Here is a 25,973-nt window from a genome sequence, read left to right on the forward strand (position 1 = left end):
AAATCACAATTGTAAATCGATTGCTAGTAATCATCATCGCAGAGTATTTGATATCTGTATTCAATTAAGTTTTATTCAACTCTGATGTAAGGGTAGACTGAAAATAAATTTTAATTTCATCCCTATTACTTTAAAGCGCGAAAATTTTATAAGAGATGGAAAGAAAAATAATTTGAAATAAATAAATAATTAAAATATGTAAATAAAGAAATATTATTTTGTAAATTTTTAAATTATTGAAGCACTTTACTATAACTTATTTTACTAAACCATCGTATAATTTACTATATTGTTGTCAGAGAAAACTTTCCCTATTAAAATGAATTATTAGACGCAATTTCCCTTAAACACCTCATGTTTCCTGATAAGTTTTAAGCTCGTTAGCGTACTTTAGAGCACAATTTTAAAAGGAGGAATTCAATAAAACGTATACATAGTAATGAATTATATGACATAATTTACATGTAGTTTTCATGTAAGTAAACTCCTTAGAGCAAGCTAAAATACAACTTTAGTGAAGCATATGCAGTAAGGGACAAAGGACTAAATTTTTAAAAATTTGGAAGTCGATGTATTATAAGAAATACTTGGTTTTAAGAAATTGCTGAAACCATTTTTAAATTCTCTAATTATACAACTTGTTTTGCAATGTAGTGAAACAAATAAGTAAATGTAGTCTTACACATATTAACTATATAGCATATATTTTATGTTATACATTAACTATATAACATATATTACATATGGGGCAATCCATACAAAATTTACATCTATGATACAAAAATGATATAATTTATTTTTTTTATTGTTCTTTATTGAAAATAAATCGACACGTACTTTTGCGTTTTTGTTTAAATTGCATATTTTTGACTATACGAATTTTTGAAAATTTCGCTTTTTTGAGCACACGACTTTGCAAGTTATTTTTTAACGTATTGCCATCCAACAACAAAAATATTTAAATACGCTTTCTTGAAGTGATTTTTCTCAAACTTTAAGAAAATCAGCATTAAAATATAAAATTTTTTGTTTTTGACATAAAAAAATTCATTTTTTTGAANAGCATATATTTTATGTTATACATTAACTATATAACATATATTACATATATTAACCATATAACTTTTACTATTACATATGTTGTTTTAATTTTCATACATTCATATTCGCACAGAGAAAAAAAAATCTGGTAAAATTATCCCACTCTATGTTAAGGATATTTCTGATAAAAAAAACCCATTATTTTGGTTAACAAAGCTAAAATACACTGTATTTAAACAATTCATTTAGTAATTATTTTGTTATACGGTAACAAGTGACTTGAAATTCTTTTAAAATTATAGTCCTTATTACTACAAATTTAGCAACAAACAAAAAATAAAAAGTAAATTTTACCAAAAAAATGGTTTTTGTATATAAATGTTCAAATATATTATAAAACTATCAAATTTTGCCACATTTACTGAATTTTATCACTTTTTGTAGCATTATATTTTATGGTAAAGTTTAACTAAAATCAATACCAAAATGTTTCGGTAAAGATTACTGAGCTTTTTGGTATTTCCATAGAGCCAGAAACACGGTAAATTTTACCATATTTTTGTAGTTTCGGCTATACTTTTATCAGAGCGTAGTTAGTTTAGGGAGAAAGTGAGGGTAGTTTTTTTATATATATATTAAGGTAATATAGGTAGTGCGTTTATATTTCATAAGATGTTGAGTACAGAGTATATGTGTACTAAATGCAAATTACACCTATACGAAAATGATAATGTTGCGTAGTTTTTTTTAAATTTTTTTTTCTAATTGTCGTGATTTCATGTAAAGATAGGTAAGCGACACAGAATGTCTATAGTTTCTATAATCATAGTGAGTTGTTTGATTTTAATCTCAGTTATTATTGACAGTGATATTTAATCGATTTACATGTTTACTTCTTATATTCTCTAAGACAGTGGACAAATTTTATAAATCGCCTCTTACATCGGTGCTTCGTTTAGAAGTTTAGATTTCGTTTGGCATTATGTGACTCGCAAAACAACCCATTTGGTTTTTATTTTAATTCAATGAAACTGAGTGTTAATGCATTTTTTTGTGAAATAAGATTGCAAGTATTTTGTTTTTTGATTAGTATTTTTCACTAAAAATCAGCTCTTCATAGCAAAACCTTTTCTCACGAGAAAAGAATAAAGAAACTAAGTTAAACTTGAATTATGCATTCTAGAGGCTTTAAGTTTCTTTTTCCTCTAAGCTGTGAAAGTTATTGATTTGTTGTGGGAAATCACGTAACAACTGTAGTTTTTATTCAAAATAAGGTGCCGGCTGTGAGAATTTGAACAATAAACAATATTCTTTTTCCCGTGGTATATTTGTGGTTTAGAATAATAAACAGTAAAATCTACGAAAATTTCCGTTCAGTGTCTTTTCATTTCCTTTTTTTAATTTTTTTAGCTTTCCATAGGGAATATAAAAATATTATCAAAGTATTAGGTAATGATTGTAATAATTATTACAGTACTCATAAAAATGTCGATAAGAAAGCTAATTCGTAGATGAAATACCTAGAGGACAGAATACCGCATAGGCTTAATATCTTTGGATATGGATTATGATTTTTTGAATTATTGAATTATATATATATTTTTTTCCAATGGCAGGCACTGATTTTTGAATCTTTGCCTATACTATGCCAGAATTGTTGCTCATTTCGCGTTACCCAGTGGGCACCTGTGAACCAAAGTCACGGAGGCGAGCAACATTGCCCACGCCACACTGCCACCAACCCGTTTATAAGGTGGGCCACATTCACACATGATACACACACACAACAGGGACAGCACAAAGAGAGAGAGAGAGAGAGAGAAACATCCATGCCCAGAGCGGGATTCGAACCCGCAGCCTATGGCTTCGCAGTCAGGCACGCTAACCGCTCGGCCACCTGGCCGGCTATTGAATTATATAAATAATCATTATATGAATTATTATATTTTTTGAGCGCCACTAAAAAATTTTAATAAGAAAAACCACATTATTTTATATTGTATAACCGCCGTTGAAAAGCCGACCCAAATTAGGGTTTATGACTAATAATGTTCAACTCTATAGCCTTGTAATTTTGAACCCAATCTAGAAGACAAGGGAACTCCTGGATCAAGTATTGGGATAAATTTTCTTTCGTGGTGGATTTTTTGATGGAATTAAACCGCATTTGCGTTACATGGAGAGGAATCCACAAAAACCTTCCACGGTTAGCCTGACAGCAAGGGGACTCTAACCAACTATCCGTTTACCACAGAGGGTATTTTACGTCATCACTGTACTCGGTGCCAGCCGGTTGCATAATTCGTATCGACCAGTCAACGCTAGGATTCCAACCCGGTTCATCTCATTAAGAGGCGAACCCTCTATTCTCTGAGTCACCATGGCTCTCACATACACATTTTATAATTTTATAACCGTCGTTGAACAGCCGACCTAATTACTTGGATGTACAACTACTAATGTTCAACTCCGTAGCCTTTTAATTTTGACCCCAATCCAGAAGACAACTGAACTCCTCGCACATATACGTTTTAAAATATTTATAAAAAAATAATATTATATTATTAATAATATCAAACTAAAATTAAAAAATAACTTAAAATAAATATTCCCCTTAATAAATAATATAAAATAAATATTTTTTTGTTTCGATGAGTTACTGTCAACAATGCTTACTAACAACTTATTTAAACACATTTGTTAAAGCTTAGTATTGAGACAACTTGAGCACAAAAGTTTCAGTCAGAAAGAAAGAGAATAATAGTAAAAATTAAAAAGAGTTTTTTTCACCAATAATAAGAAATTACATGCCAAAGGAGTGAGAAATATTCTTTGCAGTCAAAATCATGACATAATTGGTGTCAAAAGAACAATTTGACTGTACGTCACTACATTTGGACTGGCATAAATAATTGGTCCCGTGTTTTTACGTATACTGAACAAAAAAAAAGTCATCGGGTGATAAATGAAGCGAATGAGGCCAATGACTCACCGAAACAATTTATCTTGCTGCTAATAATTGAAGGGTAATGTTGTATTAATGTAGAATAATAAAACATTGAGGGTTTTAATTGGACAATTATTGCCGCTAAAATATTATTAGATATAATTAAACTGCCCCACATATATTGGTATTTATTATTCTGTGATCAACTAAAACAATTCTTTCAAATTTCGTGACATACTTTATTTCAAGCACTTGATGTTTTGATAACTTTTGTTACACTTCATTATTCTCAAAATATCCGAAAGTTCTATTATTTTTTTTAGTTTCGCCTGATTTGAATAAATATAAGTTTAATCATTCATTAAGAGGTTACATGGTAACATGTTTTGAAATACAAACAAAAGCTATATTAAGATAGGGTATGAACAGGGTATAAAGACAAGAAAAATTACAAGAATAAAGTACAGATAAAGGCACAGAAATGGACATATTATAGTTTCTGTTCAATAAAAGGGAACCTTCCTCAGTGTCGAAGCACAAAGGGACAGCAAAAAGCCGCAACAACAAGACAAACACGTTTGTCAGGAGGAAAAAAAAAGCGGTATTACTAATAGGGAAAAAGGAAGAAGGTTGAACAAGATGATGAATTTCTTTCTCCCCTTTCTTTCATTTCTCTGTACCTTTAAAATTTTAAATCATACCTCGTTTCAATAATTCATTATGAGATATTTTATAGAAGCTTGTGTTCTTTATTACTAAATGCTCATGGGGAAGTTTACATTCTCTAAATGTATGATGCATTGTATTAAAACTTCCTAATCACCTTTATTTTCTAACTTTTAGAATTAATTTTGTTATTTGATGTATAAAAAGAGGAGATATATCTTTTGTTTAAACGTTTTCTTTTTGTAAACAAAATACAATTTGGTTATTAACAATTGCTTATAAATTATAAATAGTCAACTAAAGTAGTACATACATGTTATAAAGTAGAATTGATGGGAAAGGCATTACCGATCTTTAGTTGCGTCGCACGTTAGTCAATTTTTTGTTCTTATCTCTTGGTGTCAAGCTTTTATATTTTATTAAAACTTCGTAAGATATCAGGTAAAAAAGACGTCAGATATAAGTGACACACTGTCTTTGTTTTACTTTTCTGTAGAATATTTTTAGAAATTATGTATATATATTACCTTTAAAAAATATGAATAATCGAATAGTTTCCGATATATTGAATTTCAAAAAGTCGTATGATATTACTGTTAAATATTTTTAGTACTGTTTGGAATATTAAGCCTTCTAAATTATTTATATTCGGAACACTTTTTATGGGATATAATAACGGCTTTCAACATTTTATATTGTAATTTATCAAATCCTTCTTCCAATACGAAAAATTTTAAAACACAAGTTTCCTTAGCGTTTTACATTTTTTTACAGATATTAGATTATAATAGCAATTTTAATCTGTACTAAAACAAATTAAACTAAAAATACTAGTTTGAAAGATTAAAATGATGTTCCCTTAACAACCCAAAGCAACTGTCTTTCAAATACATTGGTAAAAAGAGATTTTAATTCAATCTATTCTTTTCAAAACCTTTCAAACCGTCGCAACAAAGTTATATCTTGATTAGTTTTCCATTGAAAATAAAATATCTGTGCATTTAAAGATGAATAAAATTAAGTACTAACAATCGGAATATATCAAGTTCTTTTTGCTTTTTTTTGGCAAGCATAAACCAAAGGAATTCGAAGCATTTGAGTGTTAAGGAAAACAAAAGTTTGGTTGCTAGGTTTCTGTATAGGAGGGATGGAAGTACAGGGCCCATATTGCTGCAGGGGCGTGTCCTACTTTCTTTCAAATGGCGCAGTTTCATTCTTACTGACCTACTGCGGATTAGTAGGTCAGGATAACTATATTTTTATGGGTACTTGACATTGAGCCAAGTTGGGGATTTAGAAACGCTTTTATGTAATGTCTCGCCGAGAAGACAGACTGTCTGCTGCTGGAATATATTTAAATATTAAGTAAATAACATAGAATCTGTAAAGATTTCAAACATGACAGCTTTTGAATTTTTTTATTTGTAACTCGAATATGCTTTTCATTTGATTTGATCATTATACTTTTGGACTTTAACAATTGATTCTCAATATTAGCAGAATGTAGAAAATTATACATTTTATAAGGCTGTTGTCCACTGAGTACTTGTTATAAATGAAGTCAGTAAAGCGTAGGCTTATTGACTTCATGAGACATCGTTGCAGTAGACATCGAAGATTAATATCTGCGAGAGAACGAAACAAAAACTATCGAAGTTTGTTGAATGCTGGAAAGAAAAGCGAGGTTAACGAAAGCTCATCTAAACTAGTTTGATTATTCGAAAACTTAGAGATGTTTCTAAGAGTTGCCTATCAACTTTTTCTTGTTTCTTTTGGCAATCAAACAGTCTTGATGTTTTTATACCCGTCTTGTATAGTATTTTTTATTTTTTTACATAAGAATTCACTGGAAATCAATTGTCAAAAGTTTCATGTAAACTACTGAAAATTAAAAATAATGTGTTATCTGCTTACTTGGATGCATATTATCTTAAAGGACAAAAGTATAATTAAATATCAAAAACCGAGTTATATTTCTCCGAGTTTTATCTCTCTTCTATAAGTTCACATAATATTATAGAACTCTTGCTTATCTAAATGTTCTACTTTTGTATACTCTATACGCAAAACAGTCATAATGTAAATCGGCAAAGGTTAAGTCTCACTAAGAAGATGACCATATGGTTAAAAGTAACAATATTGAATTGACAGTAGAGTTAGAAGATTAAAAGAAAAAATTAATGGTTCCCAGAATATTTGTAAAATATGATATAGCAGCAGGATCAATAAAAAATTTACATTCATGTTATATTTTTATTTATTCTTATTATTCATTTATTAAAACATATTAAGAAAAATCTAAATAAGAAGCAGCATAATAAAAGTTGGATTCCTATGTGAGATAGTATGCAGGTAAAACTGTGATGTGAGTGATTGTATTGAAGAAAGAACCAATTATAAAACAAATGAAATCTATATAAATAAAAAAAATTAGACTAGTCTTTAAGACTTTACTTTTTTGTTAAAATTAAATTAGTCCTTAAAGCTTTATTATTTAAACTAAATTATGATTGTTTTATAAAAATAAATTGAAAGTAAATATAGGCGTTTAATAATCACCGGGTAGTTGCTAAATTTTTTTTAAAAATAAAATATTATAATATGCTAAATTATTTTTCGAAAAGTGTTAACACAGAAGAAGAATTAATAGATTGGTTAGTTGGTAAAAAATATAATACTTTTTTATTAACTAATTAATGAGGTTGGATAAATATACAAACAGGAGACTCTGGATGGAAAAAAAATAGTTGAAACTCAGACAAATTTGTTTTGCAATATGAATTTTTTTGTGCGTGAAAATTTCTCACAAACGACTCTTAAACTGTCTGTTTTTTAAGAAAACACACATTTTATTAAAATATTCCTGACAAAATTGAATAAAAAAATCAACACCTTTAAGCAATCACAGGTAATTTCTTAAAATTTTCTTTTTTAAGGATGGACAGAGTTAATTAGAAAAACATAGATATCAAATACAGTAGTAAAATAATTTGTTTTATTTATGCTGATTTCCGAGAAAATTATGATTTAAATTTCTTTTATTTTCTTAATAATAATATTTTTTTTGGTGTTTAGTAAAACAAGAAATTTAAATGATTGCTTTCAGTTACATATACAGGGCCTTCGTTAAGCATTGACCCTCTTGCCAAATGCGATGAAATCGTAAATTCGGAGAGTAAAATTGTGTTGTGACTAAGAAATTGGAGAATGATTTTTTCCACTGGAACGAAATTAAAATAACTTCAAAAGTATTTTTTCTAAGCAAATCAGTAGGGCCGGGATAGCGATTGGTTGGTAGGGCACTGGGCCCATGTCCTAGACGTCGTGGGTTCGCTCCCCCCGGCCGAAGACTCCCCGTGTAGTAAATGGTGACTGAAGCACCTTAACTCTGTCGAGTCACAAAGTCCTTCATGTTCCCATAACAAATCATACCTCTGGGGGTACTGATCTAGGAGTTTCCTTGTCTTCTGGATTGGTTCAAAATTACAAGGCTACGGAGTTGAACATTAGTAGTGGTAAACCCAAAATAGGGTCGGCTGTTCAATGACGGTTATAAAATAAAAATAAACAAATCAGTATTTTTTATTCGATTACAGTAATTTTCAGTAGATTCGCCGCAATATCAGTTAGAATTGGGTCTAAATAATATGAGCCTGAAACAAACTACCGTAAAATAGTTTTCTATGTGAAAAAAATTAATCATAAAAAATTAAGATTTGCATTTGGCGAAGACTTTCAAATATTGGCAAGCATTTTTGATATTTGGCTAATTTACTGGTTAATAATTTGAAATCCTTACCGTGGGACCTGCATATGTATGCATTTATTCCAAGACTAATGTTTAGACGTAGGCTAAAAACGTCAATAATTTTCTGTTTATGTAAACGAGAAACATTAATTTAAATAAAATAATTTCAAATTCCAAAATTGAAGTTTTCAAGCTTCATAACAAGAGCGGTAGAACTTCAAAAGGACAAATAAAGTTTCAATGCTATATATTATTCTATAAGAAAACCACGTTTTTCTATAAATTAAATTATTCATTATTCATCCAGGAATTATTGTTGATATTTTTTTTCATAAAAATTTTTATTACCACAATTTAAATTTTTAATATAAATTTTGCACTTTCTTTGAAGCAATTACTTTGAAAGCAAGTCTTATTAAAGGAGCAAAAGTATCTTGTTGCTTTTGTTGTGAGATGTAATTTCTTTATATATAATTATTTTTAAAGCTCGATACTTTTCAAATGTAAAAATGAACAAATCAAAATGTTGCTGATGTTGTCTGAGGATTATTTATTAGTTGATCATGATTAAGATTTATAATTTTATAATTTCGCGAATTTAAAAATAAATTAGAAAAAGTAAACGTGCTTGAAGATAGCATATAACCACTTAATTTGGGTACAATAAGTTAGCTGCAAGTTAGTCTGAAGTTAGTTTTGCTCCTAAACCTATAGATTTTTAAAATTACATATTTAGTCTTTTTTTGTCGAAATATACAAGTTTGAAAACCGTAATATGTAATAGGGAGTAGCGTAAATATTGCGATAAACTTATAGGGGAGTTAGAGCCCATCATCAGGATTAAAATTGCATAGAAACCCATGTCGTATAATGTCGTCGATTAAAGATGCTTTCCTATAATGACCTGTGCAGAAGCACACGAAGAAACAATTCACAATAATAAGGCACCCCTAGAGGTGTACGGCGAGATTTCCCGGCCTGATGATGTGCCCTACTCTTTAAGAAGTTAGTCGCAACTTTTACGCGACTCCCTGTCATACATAATGGTTTTTAAACTTGTACATTTTGCGAAAGGTAAATTAAAAATGTTATTTAAAAAAATGCAGTTTGGGGAGAGAAATTGATTGCAGATTTGAAATTATCAAAGTGAAAATATCCAATATCCCTTAAAAAATGTCATGCAACAGAAGAAAAAAAATTGTTCCGTAGTATTATCATTAATTATAATGAATTTTACGGTACATTTTGTATTTTTACAGAGCTTTTATGAATTCTTTAATTTTTTTTGCAAAATTTTTAATAATTTTTTAAGTATTTAATTTTTTGTGCTCTTTGCATTGTTTTTTTTCGCGTCAATAAAAGTTTTCTTTATGCTTAAAACAGCTATTTATTTGCAATTTAACATATTTCTTACATTCTGAATTACGTTATTACGCAACTTTCATATTTCATACGGTCATTACACCATTTATATTTAATCAAAGAACGATTTTAAATTGCGAACGAACGAAAATAACCATTATTCTAATTAAAGCAGATTCATATCAACGCTTTAACACTTACTTTAAAAACTTTCGTGCCTTATCGAAACCTTTTTTAAGCAACCAAGCACACTATCTTAAAAGCCTTTTTTGGATAAATCACAATGAAATAATATTATCAAAGTAATAGTTAATTGTGGTTAAAAAAAACTTCTGCAGTCTTCTCTTTCGCAGTATAAAAAATATTTTCCCCGTAAAGTTTTCGCAGTTTCTTTGGCGAAGTAAAAGCATGCCAATCGATTTTGTGATTAACTTTGACGTATGTTACTTTGAGTGGATAGGAATTTTAAACAGAGAGGTATCGGAGGTATACTTTAAGATTAAGCCATGAAGGCAATTTGCATAATCTGGTTAAAAATAAAATATTGAAGGTGTTATAGGATTCCTATCAAAAAAACCAAACAGGAATTTTACCTTAGACGTTGAATTTAACATGATAGGATTACACACAAACTTGGGTAATTTTGATGAAACTATTCATTTTTATTTTATTGCGCTATACTTCATTAAAATTTTAATTTAAATGCTAATGAGATCAACAAAGGTTTTATGCTTTTTGAGCGATAGTATTACGGTACATTTTAATGTGTGATGAAAGTGTGTGATTTTTAATTTCAAAAATGCTTTTTTTTTCGTGATTTCTTATGATCTATTTTATAAATAAAAATCAGGTGCAATTTAAAGTTTAGTTTGAAAAGATATTGTAATGAATAAATCTAATGAATAAATTAGTTTATATGTTGATCATCTTGGTGTATATGTTTGATGTTTAAAAATTCGAAGATGTTTAGAGGGGGAACCAATTTTTTTACGTTTTTTTTCGTGTTGCACAGTGCAAGTATTTTAATATGGTTTTGAACTATTATTTATAGATAAACAAATAACTTTTCCAACAAATAATCAGCCGAAGTTCTCTAAGATATTATAAAATCTTGAAATTAAAATTAAATTGCTTTTATTTTTATTTACATAGGTTTCAAAAAGTAAAATAATGTTCACCATTTTTCTGTGAAAAATATCCGTTGAATAGGGTTTGGACATGTGTTTGAAATAGTTTTATAAAGGCATTCTGAGTATGTTTAGAATTTTATGCAGTTGTACCATACAAATGCCAACGAAAAAACTCCACGAAATATTCTAGTTGACACTGAAAAAATTTAAAATAAAAAAATAACTATTTCTATTTTAGACATTACTGAAACTATTATGCTCTAATATTTTTTATAATGTATTTTAAAGAAATACGTTCAATCCTTTATTTATTTTTTACATTCTTAGCTATTTATGTTTAAAATATTTAAAATTTCTTATTGAAATAAAAAATTTATATAGGTGAATAATGTATTCTCTGAAAAAACAAATACTTGTTCTAAACATCATCTTTCTATTTTTATTAGATTATGAGATTTAGTCATGTAAAAAGGATGTAGAAGTCATGTAGAAAGGATTATGGAGAAAATCTTTAAAATTTTAATATTACTAGATTCTTAACAGAGAAAATAAACCTTTTCTTACTCTCTGATAAAGATAAAAACTTAAATTTTGTGCAATTTTTTAAAAAAAATAATTGCATTTCGTTCCAGAAATAAAAAAACTTTACATTTCAAGATTTCTGTTTTCTTTTCATACAACTCAATTTTTTTTATTTAAGTAAAAAGTTAATTAATTTTCAATTAAAAATATAGCTATAAAACTCCTGTGGTTAAGTCAAAATATGATAAAGTGATTTTTAATTCATAAATAAAAAATCAGCATGATACTGGATATTATGGGCCTCTGTTACATTGTTTGAAAATTTAGAACGCGTTGAATTTAATATTGCTTAAATTTGCTGCATCTTCGAATTAATACGATGTACAGTACGTAAAGAAGCAAACGGACCACCCTGAATAACTTTTGATCTAATGATCGGATCATCAAGCTCTAAGAACTAATCTCAACGATTTAAGGGTGTGATCTCAAATCGGATGCTTAATCAGTGCAGACGATATTTTACAATTCGAAATCAGACACTAAAACGTCGGAAGAAAATTTTTTTCCCCAACGGATTCAGATTTTTGACTTCATGAAGTATAAGGGGTAGCCGCAGTTTGCGAATTAAGGTTTGTAGTTTGGTTTGGTTCCCAATAGTTTGGTTAGGAGAGTGGTTCAAAGTTTAGACCACTTAATGTTAATTCTAATTTTTGCGTATTTCACCATATCTCGAGAACTTTTTAAGCGAATAGACAGATTTTTGCATATGATTGTAAAATTCATTTATTCAAGGACAGCAAAATATAACAAGTTCCATGCAAAATATAACTTTTAGAAAATTTTTATTATTTTATTTGAAAATAGTCAAAACAATTTTAGATTCTAAGGTATAAATTTTTTTGGATTATTTTAAAGAATGTAATGTCATAAAGCAAAATACAAAATTTGAGAGAAAGCGATCGAATAGTTTCTGAGTAATCGAATTTTAAAAATAAGGCTTTTTCAATATTCGATTTCTCAAGAACTATTCGACCAATTTTGCTAAAATTTTGCATTTTATTATGTAGAATTGCATTCTTTTAAATGATTCAAAAAGTTCAATACCTTGAAACTTAACTTTTTTTGACTATCATTATATATATTACTAAACATATATGTTATTAAAATATATATATTACCTACTAAAAGTTGTTTGTTGCATGGAGTTATTTTTGGGTAAAGGGATTTTATAATTGTGTGCAATTTCCTTTTCAAGTCGCTTAAAAAGTTCTCGAAATATGGTGAAATTGGTCAAAATGTAAAATTAACAATTAAGGGTCGAAATTTGTGACATCTTTTCTGACCAAACTAATTAGCTAGCTCAAAATACTAGCTCAAAATACTTATCAAAATACTAAACAAACTAACTTAAAAGACTGATTAGCGTTATACTAATTTTGAGGGTCAAAAGTCTGGATCCCTCGAAAAAAAGATATGTTTCTTCCCACCCTTTAGTGTCTGATTTCGAATTGTAAAATATCGTCTGCGCTAATTAATTAGCATATCTGAGGTCATCCCCTCGAACCGTTAAGATTGAGTACTAGAACGTGAAGATCTGATCATTAGATCAAAAGTTATTCAGTGCGGTTTGTTTTTGTTTTGCGCACTGTACAAAGTTGAATCATATTTTTGAGCAAATGTTTTTTTTCTTGAACTTGATTGCATGATACTATAGTTTAACTAAAAGAAAAGAAGTGATTAAGTTTAACGTAACATCTAATTAAGGTTGCAGAAAATTTACTATATATTGTAGTTCATATTATCGAAATTAGAGTTAGTTTCAGTTCTTTGAATTAAATTTTATTACACATTTAGTACTATTATTTCTTTCTTTATAATTAGAAATATTATTATAAGAAAATAATAAATTATTCTATCAATAATTTCATGAATAAATGGCTGCTAATAATAAAACCGAACTGGTTGAATTAGAAACTAAAATGAGTTGAAACAAGTTAATGTTTTAAAAGAATGAACACCTGCCAATATTTTTAATAATTTCCGGAAGAAATACATTTTTTCCCCTTTTCATTTTTCAATTTTTTATTTGTATTTCAAAATATGGCGTTCGACGATAGTTGATTCTAACTTTAAAATTAGAATAAAATTGATTATTTTCGGTAGCCCTTATTTTAAGAAATAATTTAATTTTAATTTAAATAAAATAACTGATTACTTATTGGAAAGTCCTTTTCAAATATATAGTACACAGAAATTGTAACAAAATGACCATATTTTAAAACTTATTTTTTTTCAATGTTATTAAATTTTTAAATGGAAGTTTAGTTTNAAAAGCGCGATTGATTAAATTTAATTTATTTACGATACATATTATATTATATTTTATTTTATTATTTTATATTATATTATATTATATTATATTATATTATATTATATTATTGAAATACTTAAATATGCATTTCATTAAATCGAAAATAAATAAAAGTTTTAACTTCTATTTGGAGAAAAGAAAGTGAAAACCACAGAAAATTTATTGTAGGATGATTATTTTTAAGAAAACTAGTTCTAAGTCCTTAACATGCTTGGTGGATTATCAGCAACCAAATTTAACTTAATCGAAATGGAATAAATAACCATACGATTCCTTAGTCCAAATAACTCGAGATTTACTTCCAATTTCTATGATTGATGATGGAAAAAAATTATTTTCAAAGGCTCTTAAGTCATTTCTGTTCTTCTTTTTCTTTTCAAATATTGGTGTTTATTGCTAGAAAAAGAAAAATGACTGAGTCATTCACGTCAAAATGATTTAAGACTGTCCTTTAAGATGACTTAGGTTACGTGACGTTAGGTTTCTCTTGTTAGTTGAAAATTATTTATGGAATGTAAATATTGGCGAATATTATACACTTTATGCACCAGAATAGTTATTTCGATTGTGTTAAGAAAATATCTCTTGATTTGAATTTTACATTGCATTTTCTGCCTGTATATCTATCTATATCTGCAGTTTCTCTAACATGAGTCATATAATTATAATTTTTTTGATAGTTTAGGATTCCCAATAAAATTAAGCGTAAATAATGCATTTATTATATTAGTATTTGGTTATAGCTACTTCACAATTAAGATAAGTAATATTATTTTTCACTAAAAATAAATATTTTGAATATTTCTTTTAAAAATCTGTATATTTTACGTATCTGCATAATTTTGATGTAAATTGATTTGGGCATTAAAAAAATCAAAGACTAGTATTGGTTTCAAATGATATCAAGTCTTAATTCCTTCTTCTTTGAAGTGATAGCGATGAATATCTGTAGAATCTTTATATTTAATGTTTTATAATTCACTTTATTTTTGTTTCATTCCGAAATAAATATTTTTTTCCAAAAATTCTCTATGAAAATAAGTCGGAAATAATTCCCCGGTTGTAAAACTTCGATACACAAAGGTTTTCAATATGGCTTTCAGGGTACTTTTTTCAAAAATTTAAGGGCAATTCCTGGAATTTTAAGTTATTTTCGGCGATTTTAATTACATATTTCAGCTTTTGTAAACAAATTAAATGAAACTAATTTGTTACAATCACGATTAAGCAAACAATATGATATTTACCATAACTTGTTTGAAAGAAGTTATCATACGATAAAAAATTTTTGCGGTTATTCAAAATTGTTCTAAAAAAAGTTTAAGAAAAATCCGGCTAAAATTTATAATAAGTTTTAAATGAATTTACTATCCCACTGATTATAGAGTACTCTTTTCCAAAACAAAAAAGTTCTGTATCTTATTTAATTCTTACAGTTATTATAGCTATTTATAAAGTTATCATATAAAATGAAAACAATTTTCTTCGGAAGATATCTATGAACAATCAATCGAAAGTAAAAGAACTTATTTTGGTGTAAATTAATCTCAACAATTTAATAATTGGTTTAATTAATTTATCAAAACTAAATGTTTTTGTATTAGTGAATGAAACGTATTTTCATTTTAACTTAATACACAGCATTTCTCGATAATTTTCTGTTATATTGGAGAAAAAATGTTTAGAAAAATAAAGTTTGTTTAATTAATTAAAACCTATATAGTTGTGTATATCTTAAATATTTTTCAATTAATTCATAACATGGTAATTACATAGTGTATATTAGTATATTAAAGGCATTTTTTCAACAAGATTATTACAATTTGCTAAAAAAATGAGGATATTTTTGTTAATCAAAAACTGTTTTAACAACTTAAATTATTTAAGCTTTTAAGATATAATGATTAATCCGATTATAATTGATTTTTCAGTTTAAAAATTAATTAGCTATTTTTATGTTTTTATGAATCCAACACTTTAGACTCTTACTATTTATTTAGATGTTTTTAACAACTTTGGAAGAAGCTACTATCTTAAACGAAAAATTGATATAAATGAAAAAATAGTAAAACGCGTAATAAAGTTACATTCTAGCTTTTTTGTTAACATAGAAACTGGCGTTTAGTTTAGTTATCGAGCAATATATTCTCAACTGAATGTCTGATGTTTCTAATAAACACCTAATTAGAGAGAGGTCTGTTTGCAGTCATCTAGACATCATTTTTCATTTGAAATGAATAGAAGCCCTTTGCAGACAAAGTTTGGTTCTACAAACATTTCCGCTACTCGTTTCGCAAGATGAGTCAAGCTATTCTATTAGGCTTAAGTTATTTCACTTTCGCCATTTTACTGTCGAATGAAAAAACATAAAATGCTACAATGAAGCCAAATTTAAAAACGAAGAATGAGGAACTGTTATTTTAGAGGAAATTTTGTGAATATTTTTTGTGAAGATACACTTTATTTTGATCGCGATACTCGCGAAATTGAAGTTTAGTTTCTGCAGCTGTTACTCATAGTTTTTTTTTAGTTATTACTTTTGTAAACTAAACTATAGAATATATAAAACGTTGTAGGGAATTCCACGGAAGTGTCAACTTTTAAGTGAAATTTTTTTTTTATGAATTGCATATTTTAATTTTAAAAATATGTTCAAAAATAGCCAAAGTCTACATATTGCCGTTTCATTTTTGATAATTTTAAATTTTTTTGAATCTGCAGCATTCTAAGGTAATCACATGGCTGGCAAGTGAATTGTTCATATTTGTGCTCAAATTGTTTTCTTGAAAAATACTTATAAAATAAAAGAAATGTATCTTTCTTTTGCAATATTTTGATAAAAATATGCATATAGAACAAAATGTAAACATTTTAAGTTTAATATATGAAATAAAAGTAACTTCTTTAACGTCATTCCGTCACATGTCTTAATGCATAAATTTCCTGAGAACGAAGATAAAATGTGACATTGGCAAGTTAGATATAAAACCTCTTCAGAGACAACCTAATTTTCAAACTGTTGAAATTTTTACTAATTCTTACATAAATATTAATCCTGTTTATCTGTTACATTCTGTTTATCATTTACATATTAATAAAACATTTTTTAAATGAAGGCTTTCTTCTACTAAACTTTTTGTCATTCCGTCACGGTCATTCCGTCACAGCAAATAGATGTTAATAACTGCTAGCCAACCTGAGGTTAATTTTCCAAATTCACATTTTACATTGCTTACACATTATACTAAAAGTATAAAATAGTTCAGAAAAATAATAGCTGCAAAATTCGCAGAAACTACCAGTTCTAAGCGGCATGCCAAAAGCTTGGTTGCCAAAATGTCATTCCGTCACGCAAATAAAAAGTTCGTAAAATTAAAAGTAAAAAAGATAGAAAATCCTGTTTTTTTAGTTTATGAAGCGCATTATGCCAATAATAATGATATGCATGAGAAAAAAAAATTTTTTTTTTTGAAATTAGATACATAGAAACTTCAATTGATTGTTATTTTGAAAGTCAAGATGTCATTCCGTCACATATGGAATTGCCCTGTAATGAAACATTGCGCAAAGAAATTTTTTTTCGGAAAAAGTACAATATAATTATTTTTTAAACACGGCGTTCTAATTTAATCATAATTTTCACAAAATTAGAGTTTATTTTGTGTAATTATTACTAATGCTATTTTAAATATTTAGTTTGTTATTTTATTTCCAGTTTCATACACGACACAATAAATAAGAGAGAACGTAAATAAATTTATTTTAAATGAAGATAGTTTTTTGTACCTTTGTAATTATCATATAATTAGAGATTACTTTGTGCAATTATTTCTAATATTTTCGGATACAACTTTTGTACATTTCTTATTATATTCTGTTGATATTTGAATTCCTAAAAAATTAATTCTGTTTAATAATTTCTTTTTTAGTTTTGGTTGGGAGATTTAGTTCTAAATGACGATATTCAATTTATTTCTGACCTTAGTTTATTTTTAATTTATACCCAGAAGTAAGTTGTGTTAAAGAGCATGTAAACCTCGCAAAAAGCGCATGCTTTAAATTTTTTCGATTTAATGATTGGATTTTCCCCTACTCAAAGTCAATTTTAATGGTTCAAAAATTTAGTTTCCGATTCTAGTTTAGTACATACGATATTTAAAAACAGATACAAAAACTTACTTAATTTGAATAAACAGATCTTTTTATCGACATATTTAATTATTAATTTACTAACTGTCCTTGAACAGCTGACCCAATTCTGGGTTTTCAACACCGTAGCCTTGTAATTTTGAACCAATCCTGAAGATAAGAAAACTCCTGGATCAGTACCCCTAGAGGTATGATTTGTTATGGGAACATGAAAGACTTCGTGACTCGACAGATTTAACGTGCATCAATCACCATTTACTACACGGGGAGTCTTCGGCCTGCTGAATCGAACCCACGACCTCTTGTACATGGTCCCAGTGCCCTACCAACCAGGCTATCCCAACCTTATCGACATATTTGGAAAAATTTCAATATAAGAAAGGTAGCCTTAATCTGGAAAATATGGTTTAAGCAAAAGAGTGGTCAAAAGCTTGTACACTAATGTTGATTTCATTTTATGCGTATTTCGCTATGTCTTCGCAACTAATGAAGAGAATAAAAAAAAAATTTTTTTCAATGTCCATCCGATTGACACTCTTCATTCAGGTATCAGTTGGACAGATTTGTTGGCCACTCTTTCAGGGGCATTATATTAGGTTGGCTAACGTTGCTCTCACAGTAAGGAGAAATAATACAGAGAATAAAAGAACATCCATGCCTTGTCCGGGATTTAAACCTAGGACCTTTCTGATGTGAGGTCAGCTCCCTGACTTAAATGAAAAAGGTTTTGCACTAAATTATAAAACATGTTTAAACATAGTTTCATGTAAAAAAAATATTATTTTATGTAATCTTAAACGGTTTTACAGTTATTAAGAAATAAAAATTTGAAAATAGGAAAAAAGTAAAGTTAGAGCGCCGTGTTTCCTAAATTATGAGGAGTATTATAGATACTTGTAGATTACTTTATTATAGATTACTTTTATAGATTGCGGATTATATTGGGATCAAGAATCGAAATCCATCGAAGAATAAGGCACGTATATTCCGAGAGAGTACGTTTTTTGCGTTATCATTTAATAACTGAAAATATTGTCTACACTACTTAATTGATTTTTTATTAAATATCCGATCATTAGATTAAAAGTTATTTAGAAGTTTTTTTTGCACACTGTACAAATAATGCTTTAAAACAAATTTGAAATGTAGCTCTCTTCCCGATGAAAGCTGCTTATTAATTATTCATTGAGTGACGTTTCAGGTTAAAATAAAGAAAACAGTCGTAGATATTTAAAATGTATTTAAATATATTAAAATTATAGCAATTACAAATGTACTAAATGTTAGCAAGTCACGCAATACAGAGAAAGTTGTTGTATAGTTCTTGTCAAAATCGAATATTTAAATTAGGCTAATATCAGAAGCATGGTAATTGATTGATTTGAATAACACGAATCTTGTCAAGTCTGCGCAAAAAAACTATATCAGCATCAACTTGATAATTATTCTGATAATAAAAATGTAAATTAATGAAATTTATATGAATCATAGCTTAAGTCGAATTCCTATCAACACTTACTAGAAATATTTAATCTATATTTCTCATTTTTTGTACGATTTCAACAAATATATTGTTTTAATAAAATAGAAAGAAAAGATGTTACAGAGCTTTATATAGGTGCATACATATTTATGAGAAATTGGTGATCATCAATCAAAACTATCAGGTACTACACCAGTTCAGCGACATACACTGTTCCGGAAAAAAAAACACGCTGGTTGTCGCAATTTATTTCGAGTAGATTTGATTATTAATATAAATTTTGTTGATATTTAGTGGTTATAGATACAAATATATACAAAATAGTTACAAAATAGATACAAAATAGTGTTTATAGATACAAATATATTGTTTTCTTTCCATCATTTATGTGAACAACAAATTAAAAAAAAACAGAGAAAATTATTGACAGTTTTATTCAGTTATTTTAGTGCTATTAAGTGTAATGTTTATAAAATAACTATTGATGTTTTAAAGTTATGACTACGAAGTTCTTATAATATTACTACACTGTAAGAACTGGATCCACAAATTTCACGAAAAGTCTTTAGTTTTTGACGAAATCGTTTCCTGGCATATGCTCTTAGCGTACATTTCGTCAAAGTGACGAAATAACTATCGTCTCTTCTACGGGGAAACGAATTCCGTCAAATACAACGAAATATTTCCTCACTCTAGTTTCAATCGTCTAGTCTTCATTCTAGTTAACAATTTCCCACAATGCCCAATGATGAGATTCCGAGTTGAGGAAACAATTTCGTCCTATATTTGATAATTGTGCGTCATTGCGCGATTTCGTGACGAAATGATTATAAAAATTAGCGAAATACAGTTCGAGGATTGCAGAATCGTCAAAAGTGAGTTTTATTTTGAAAGTGTAGTCACATTCGTTGTCCAAATTGCCTGCCTTTAAAATTTATCCACATGTGAAAACAGTAGAAATGCAGGTATACGTTTAAGCAGAGCTGACAGCATCACAGAAAGTATTGTGGTATTAAAGAAACTTATTTAGCACAATTATTTAAAATATTATTTATTATAAAAAATAGTGAAAAAATTCAACAGAAATAAAAAAAACTTACACACTAAGTGCCAATACAGTTGAATAGTTTACTGCAGTGCTAAAAAGAGTGATTTGTAAAGAGAAATAAGAATATTAAGTTATTTTGTAAGTGGCAATTTAGTGGGATAATTAAAAGAACGGCTAACAAGAGGTATTTAATAATTGATGCAATAAAGCATAAGTTACTTGGAGGGACAGCGACTAATTAAAGTTATGGATCAAATGCCAATTTACTGAGTGGTTGTGAGCAGATATGCAACCTTAAAGGGTTAATAATGTTACTACCGATAAATTTAAAGAAGGGCTAAAAATGTGAATATGTTGTACGGTATGGCTTTGTTCACTAAAAATGATTATAAAATATTAATATCACAAGTACATTGTAAATGTAAAAAATTACGGATAAAAAATATAGAAATGTTTTTTTTTATAGTGTTAACTCATATTTTTTGCCTCAAAATATAGAATTTTACAGTAAATTTCTGTAGGAAAAGTTTTAGAAATCTGTTATTTTTTAAATATATTTTTGTTATAATATACTTAATCAATAATATGATTTTTTTATTCGAACGACATTGATTTCAGCAGCCTTTATAAAATTTTTATGGCGCCTTTTTTCATAATTTTTATAAATAAATTTTAATTGATAAGATTGCTTTTGCATTTATAACAACAGTTTGTTAAAAGGTATATTGTTTATAAAAAGATTTTGTTCTAAAAATAAGAACTATGTAGCATTGAATATTTTTTTTAATGTAACAGATTCGTAAAATTTTTTGTACACATAATACTTTAATTAAAATTATTCTTATTTAGTTTATTCCTATTAAACCTTGGAGACATTTTTGAAGTTGGTCTTTCAAATACATTTTAGAAGAACTAACTTAGTAATTTTCTGGAAAGCGTTATTTTTATAGGTGCTTAGTTTGAACACAATGTAAGAATGAAATGTTAGCTCATCTAAATTAAACTGTAAAAATAAAACTAATTCTAATGAGAATAACATTGGAGAGCAAATTTTTTGTTACATGTAAGCAAATACTCAATCTTGCCTAACTCGGGTGTAGAATTTTATGTCTAAAATTAGTTCTAAGGACACAATTTTTTGTAAAAAGTGACATTTTCAGTCAATTTTTTGTCGAAATGTACAAGTTTAAAGACGATATATATAACAGAGAGTCGCATAAATGTTGCGACAAACTTCTAGAGGAGTTAGTACACATTATCAGGATTAAAATTGCACAACTTCTCTAGAGTGACTAGTATAGAAGCACACGAAGAAACAGTTTATAATTGGGAAGTACCCCTATGAGCGAATGATGATACTTCCAAGCATGGGTTTCTATTCAGTTTTTTATCCTAATTATGCGTCCTAACTCACGCAGAAGTGTTTCGCAACATTTATAAGACCTCCTGTTATATATAGCTTTTTTGAACCTGTACATTTCGACAACAAATAAACTAAAAATGTCATTGAAAAACTGTTTGGAGAGGGAAGCCGATTGCAGATTTGAAATCAACAGCGTGAAAATACCCAAGATGTGTTAAAAAGTCTCATGCAACTGAGAAAAAAAATTGTTCCACAGTGTAATTTTTAATTCTAAAAATACTTTTTTCTAGTTTTGATTCTTAATGTTTTCGAAATTTAATATAGTAACATCATTATTTGTTTCTTTAATTCTTTCTGTGCTTCCAAAAAAATAAAAAAGTTTTAATGACATTATTTTAAATAATGGAATAAGTATTTTAGAATTAAAAAAAATTTAAATATAAGGAAAAATCAATTTTTGAAAAGTAAATGATACTTAATCAACACATTCTTTTAATCACTGATATACTTCTATAAAATATAAACATAACAACCTAACTTTCTTTTGGGTAAATGAAACAAGCAGACTATTCAAACAGAAAATAAAATACAATGAAGAAAGAAGCGTAGCACATATCTAGTATTCCTAGAACCGTCTAAGTTGTTCCAGACACAAATAAAGAAAGATATCTTGACAAAAGCGCGGCAGTATATAAAAACGAGGTTATGACAGACGACGATATTAAAATGATTTAGATACTCGGTGAGTCAGAAAATGGCGTTGAATAACAATACTACGTTTATGACGTATTCCTATAAACGTCTGTCACTTGCTGCGTGCTATCGTCACAAGACATATGTAATGGGAACATACTTCGACACCTTTGAGACCGATGTTGGCATAATTTGTATTAATTAAGAATATATCTCCATGTAATTGTATGAGTCACGATGTCATTCATTAGTTACATTTAGTTTTAAAAATTATTTCGATAAAAATATCATTCTCTTTTTTTCCTTTTTGAAAGCTATAATTTAAATTTTCTTTCCAAAAAAATCATTAATTACTGCTAATAAAATACTTACAGCTAAACCACATCAATTAAGTTTTTAATTTTATGCTTTATGCTGCATTTTGTGATTAAGAAATAAATATGATTCCTTTTCAAAAATATTGTGTTCGAAAATTTATTTTTATAAAATTTTTACTTTCTGTATCAACATAAAGTTGTAGATGCTTATTCAATTACTACATACTCAAAACTCGTAAAAATTTTAAAAGGAATTAATTTATGTATTCAAAAATATTGTCGTATTATATAATCAAATCTTAATGTAGTAAGGAATTTTATTCTCGATTTCATTGATTTTTATTAAATTAAATTAATTTGTTTTATTTATTATATAATTATATTATTATTTATTTATTATTAAATAAATTGCTATTCTCTGATTGATATATTTGCTTTGTTAGTATACTTTGGTAAATTGAAGTCATAACTGATAAATCTACGCTAATCCGAGTAAAGGTTTAAATCAAAATTTATTTTGTTTCTTATGACACGGGGACAAGTCGAGCTTGACAGCCATGAGACTTGTGAATTAAGTTAGGAAGGAGCACCCTTCGTTTGCAAGAGAGCACCGCTAAGGTGAAAGTGCAGTTTAGCTCAGAATCCCATGAATAGACGGCATTACCACTTATTCGTGAGACCATTTCCACACTTTTGACATTGATCTGAAGGAAAAGGACATTTTTTCCAGATCCATGCGCCTATGATACTGCTCAGTGACCGACATTAGGACATTCGATTCCACATTCATTAGGACCATGTTACAAATCACATCATCATACATTAGGACCATGGTACAAAACTAGGTTTGACGCGCAAGCTAAAAAATGCTCAACAAAATCTTAATTTACTTTATGAAACTGTATAACTGATTTATAATATTTTTTATGAGATTAGACTGTTTCTGATAACACAGCATGTAGAAAGATTATCTACTTACAATACAAATAAATTAAGAGAGTTAGAAATATTTTACCAGAGATCAATTGTGAATCCTGAAAGTTTTGTTGGTTTATAAATCAAAACGGGAAAAGGAAGAAATTTCAGCCGAGTAAATTTTCAAGCAATTTTCAATTTTTCCGCAAATTTTTGTCAACTAAAGTGTATTAAAGAAATGAAACATTATAAATATGAAATTTAAAGTGTGATCAATGCTAAAAATAAAATAATATTTTAAACAAAATCAGTTTCTGATAGATAAGTTCCAGCTTGGCTGGAAAGTAAAGGCAGCCTATGCGCAATTCAAACCACATATTCATTATCATGCCATTGGTCACGAAGTTATGAGGCCTTCAAATCCATGTATTCCTGGCCCCAGCACACTGCTGTAGGAATGCTTTTTTTAAAATAAATAAATTAGTTAAATATCAGAACTTTTAAGGGCACTTGGTTAAAATAATGTATCGTAATTTTGCGCTTTTGACATTCGTCCCTTTCATAGAAGACTTGAATCACTATCAGAATCCATTAACTAAATCAATTCGCAGGCAGTTGAAATGATAAAAAGAACTTTTTAAAATAACAATAAATGCCAAACATAACTCTAATTACACTAAATGACAGTAATTAAATAATTTTTATTACAGAAATTAAATAATAAATTACTCAAGTAATTATATGAGTGTTAAAGCAAAAGAATTTAATTGAGTCTGGTTGTCTGTTAGTTGAGTTCGAGTGCACAATAATAGAATAATTATATTTCATTTAGACCAGGAAAATTAATAGATGTTTTTATAACGGTTCAGTTTTAAATAAATAACTTGCAATTAGATAATTTTCCCATCTATTATAAGAAACCGTTGGTTTATCTAATAATGTTTATTAGTAAAGAGAATTTCAATTGTTTTGCTTCGATTAACTTATTTTCTATGCTGTGGAAATGAAGTAATTTGTATAGGCATCTGTTATTTATTGTTTCGAAATTGATGATTTTATGAATTGTTTAATGTTTATAATAAATTTTAAAAGCTGAATACGCAATAAAATTTCATGTTTACTGTAATTTCGAAAAATGTTCGGATAAACGTTTAAAATGTATCATTTATTTATTTTGCTTAATTGAACTACTAATATGATTATTTATGAACTCTAGTTAAAGATAATAAAAATTTAGGACGACGAAGAGGATTTAATAATACCATTAAAAGGATTTACTTTCTCAAATCTTCTGGTCAATTAATTTCATCATTTTCATTACCGTATTAGTTTCAAAAAATAACAGTAAAGTTTCCGTTTTGTGTTATTTTCCCAGTTTTCAAGAAGATAGAGACTTTAATTATGTGTATTTCATTTAATGACAAGTTTTTTTTATTTTTGGTTTACAATTACACATAAACTAAGTGCAATAAAACTAATTTTGACTCATGTCCTTGAAAAAACCATTACTGTCTAAAGTTAATTAGATACATTGTTATAAGCGAGATTAGGAAATGCATTGCATACAAATGAGTAAAACCATTTGTGTTTTTAATTAATTTTGAAGGCAAAAAGAAAAATTGTAGTTTTTATAACAATAAAAAAACAGTTTAAAATGGAATTTTAAACTTTTCAGCTTAAAATGCGTAAACTATGAAAAAAAGCTCTGGTGGAAAATATAATGATAACATAATATAATGATAACATTATATAATGGTTACATAATATAATGATAACACAATATAGTGATAACATAATATAATAATATAAAAATATAATAATTACTAAACGTACTAACAGTGTTTAAAGTATGAGAATAACATGTTACTGAGCACTGTAATATAAGTAAAACAATTTAATAAGCTTAGTTGTTTCAACATAGTAACATTAAATTTGAATATTTAATGCTAAATATGTAAGCATAAATTTTTTGGACCTTTAATGTTATGAAAACGTGGCCATTAATGCAACGCGTGTCTAAAAAAATAAACCATAAAACTCCGTATTTCGATTTTATTTTTTCTTTAGAATCCATATTGTAAAAATTATAATACATTTACCACTTTATGTGCAAATACTTAGCATACAATGTATTTTGCACACCTACTCGTACTTACACATTCACCTTTTAATTTAATACTTTATATTTACATTTTATAACATTTTATTTAATTTAAAA

At 27.7% G+C, this 25,973-nt stretch overlaps 1 protein-coding gene across 1 annotated transcript in view; it reads right to left on the reverse strand.

The window, feature by feature from the left end:
* Positions 1-25,973, reverse strand: part of LOC107455881 (microtubule-associated protein futsch) — an 83,488-nt gene that overhangs the window by 49,158 nt on the left and 8,357 nt on the right. The gene's annotated exons all lie outside the window — the stretch shown is intronic.

This window comes from Parasteatoda tepidariorum, chromosome 7 (assembly GCF_043381705.1).
Source record: "Parasteatoda tepidariorum isolate YZ-2023 chromosome 7, CAS_Ptep_4.0, whole genome shotgun sequence".
Lineage (NCBI taxonomy): Eukaryota > Metazoa > Arthropoda > Arachnida > Araneae > Theridiidae > Parasteatoda > Parasteatoda tepidariorum.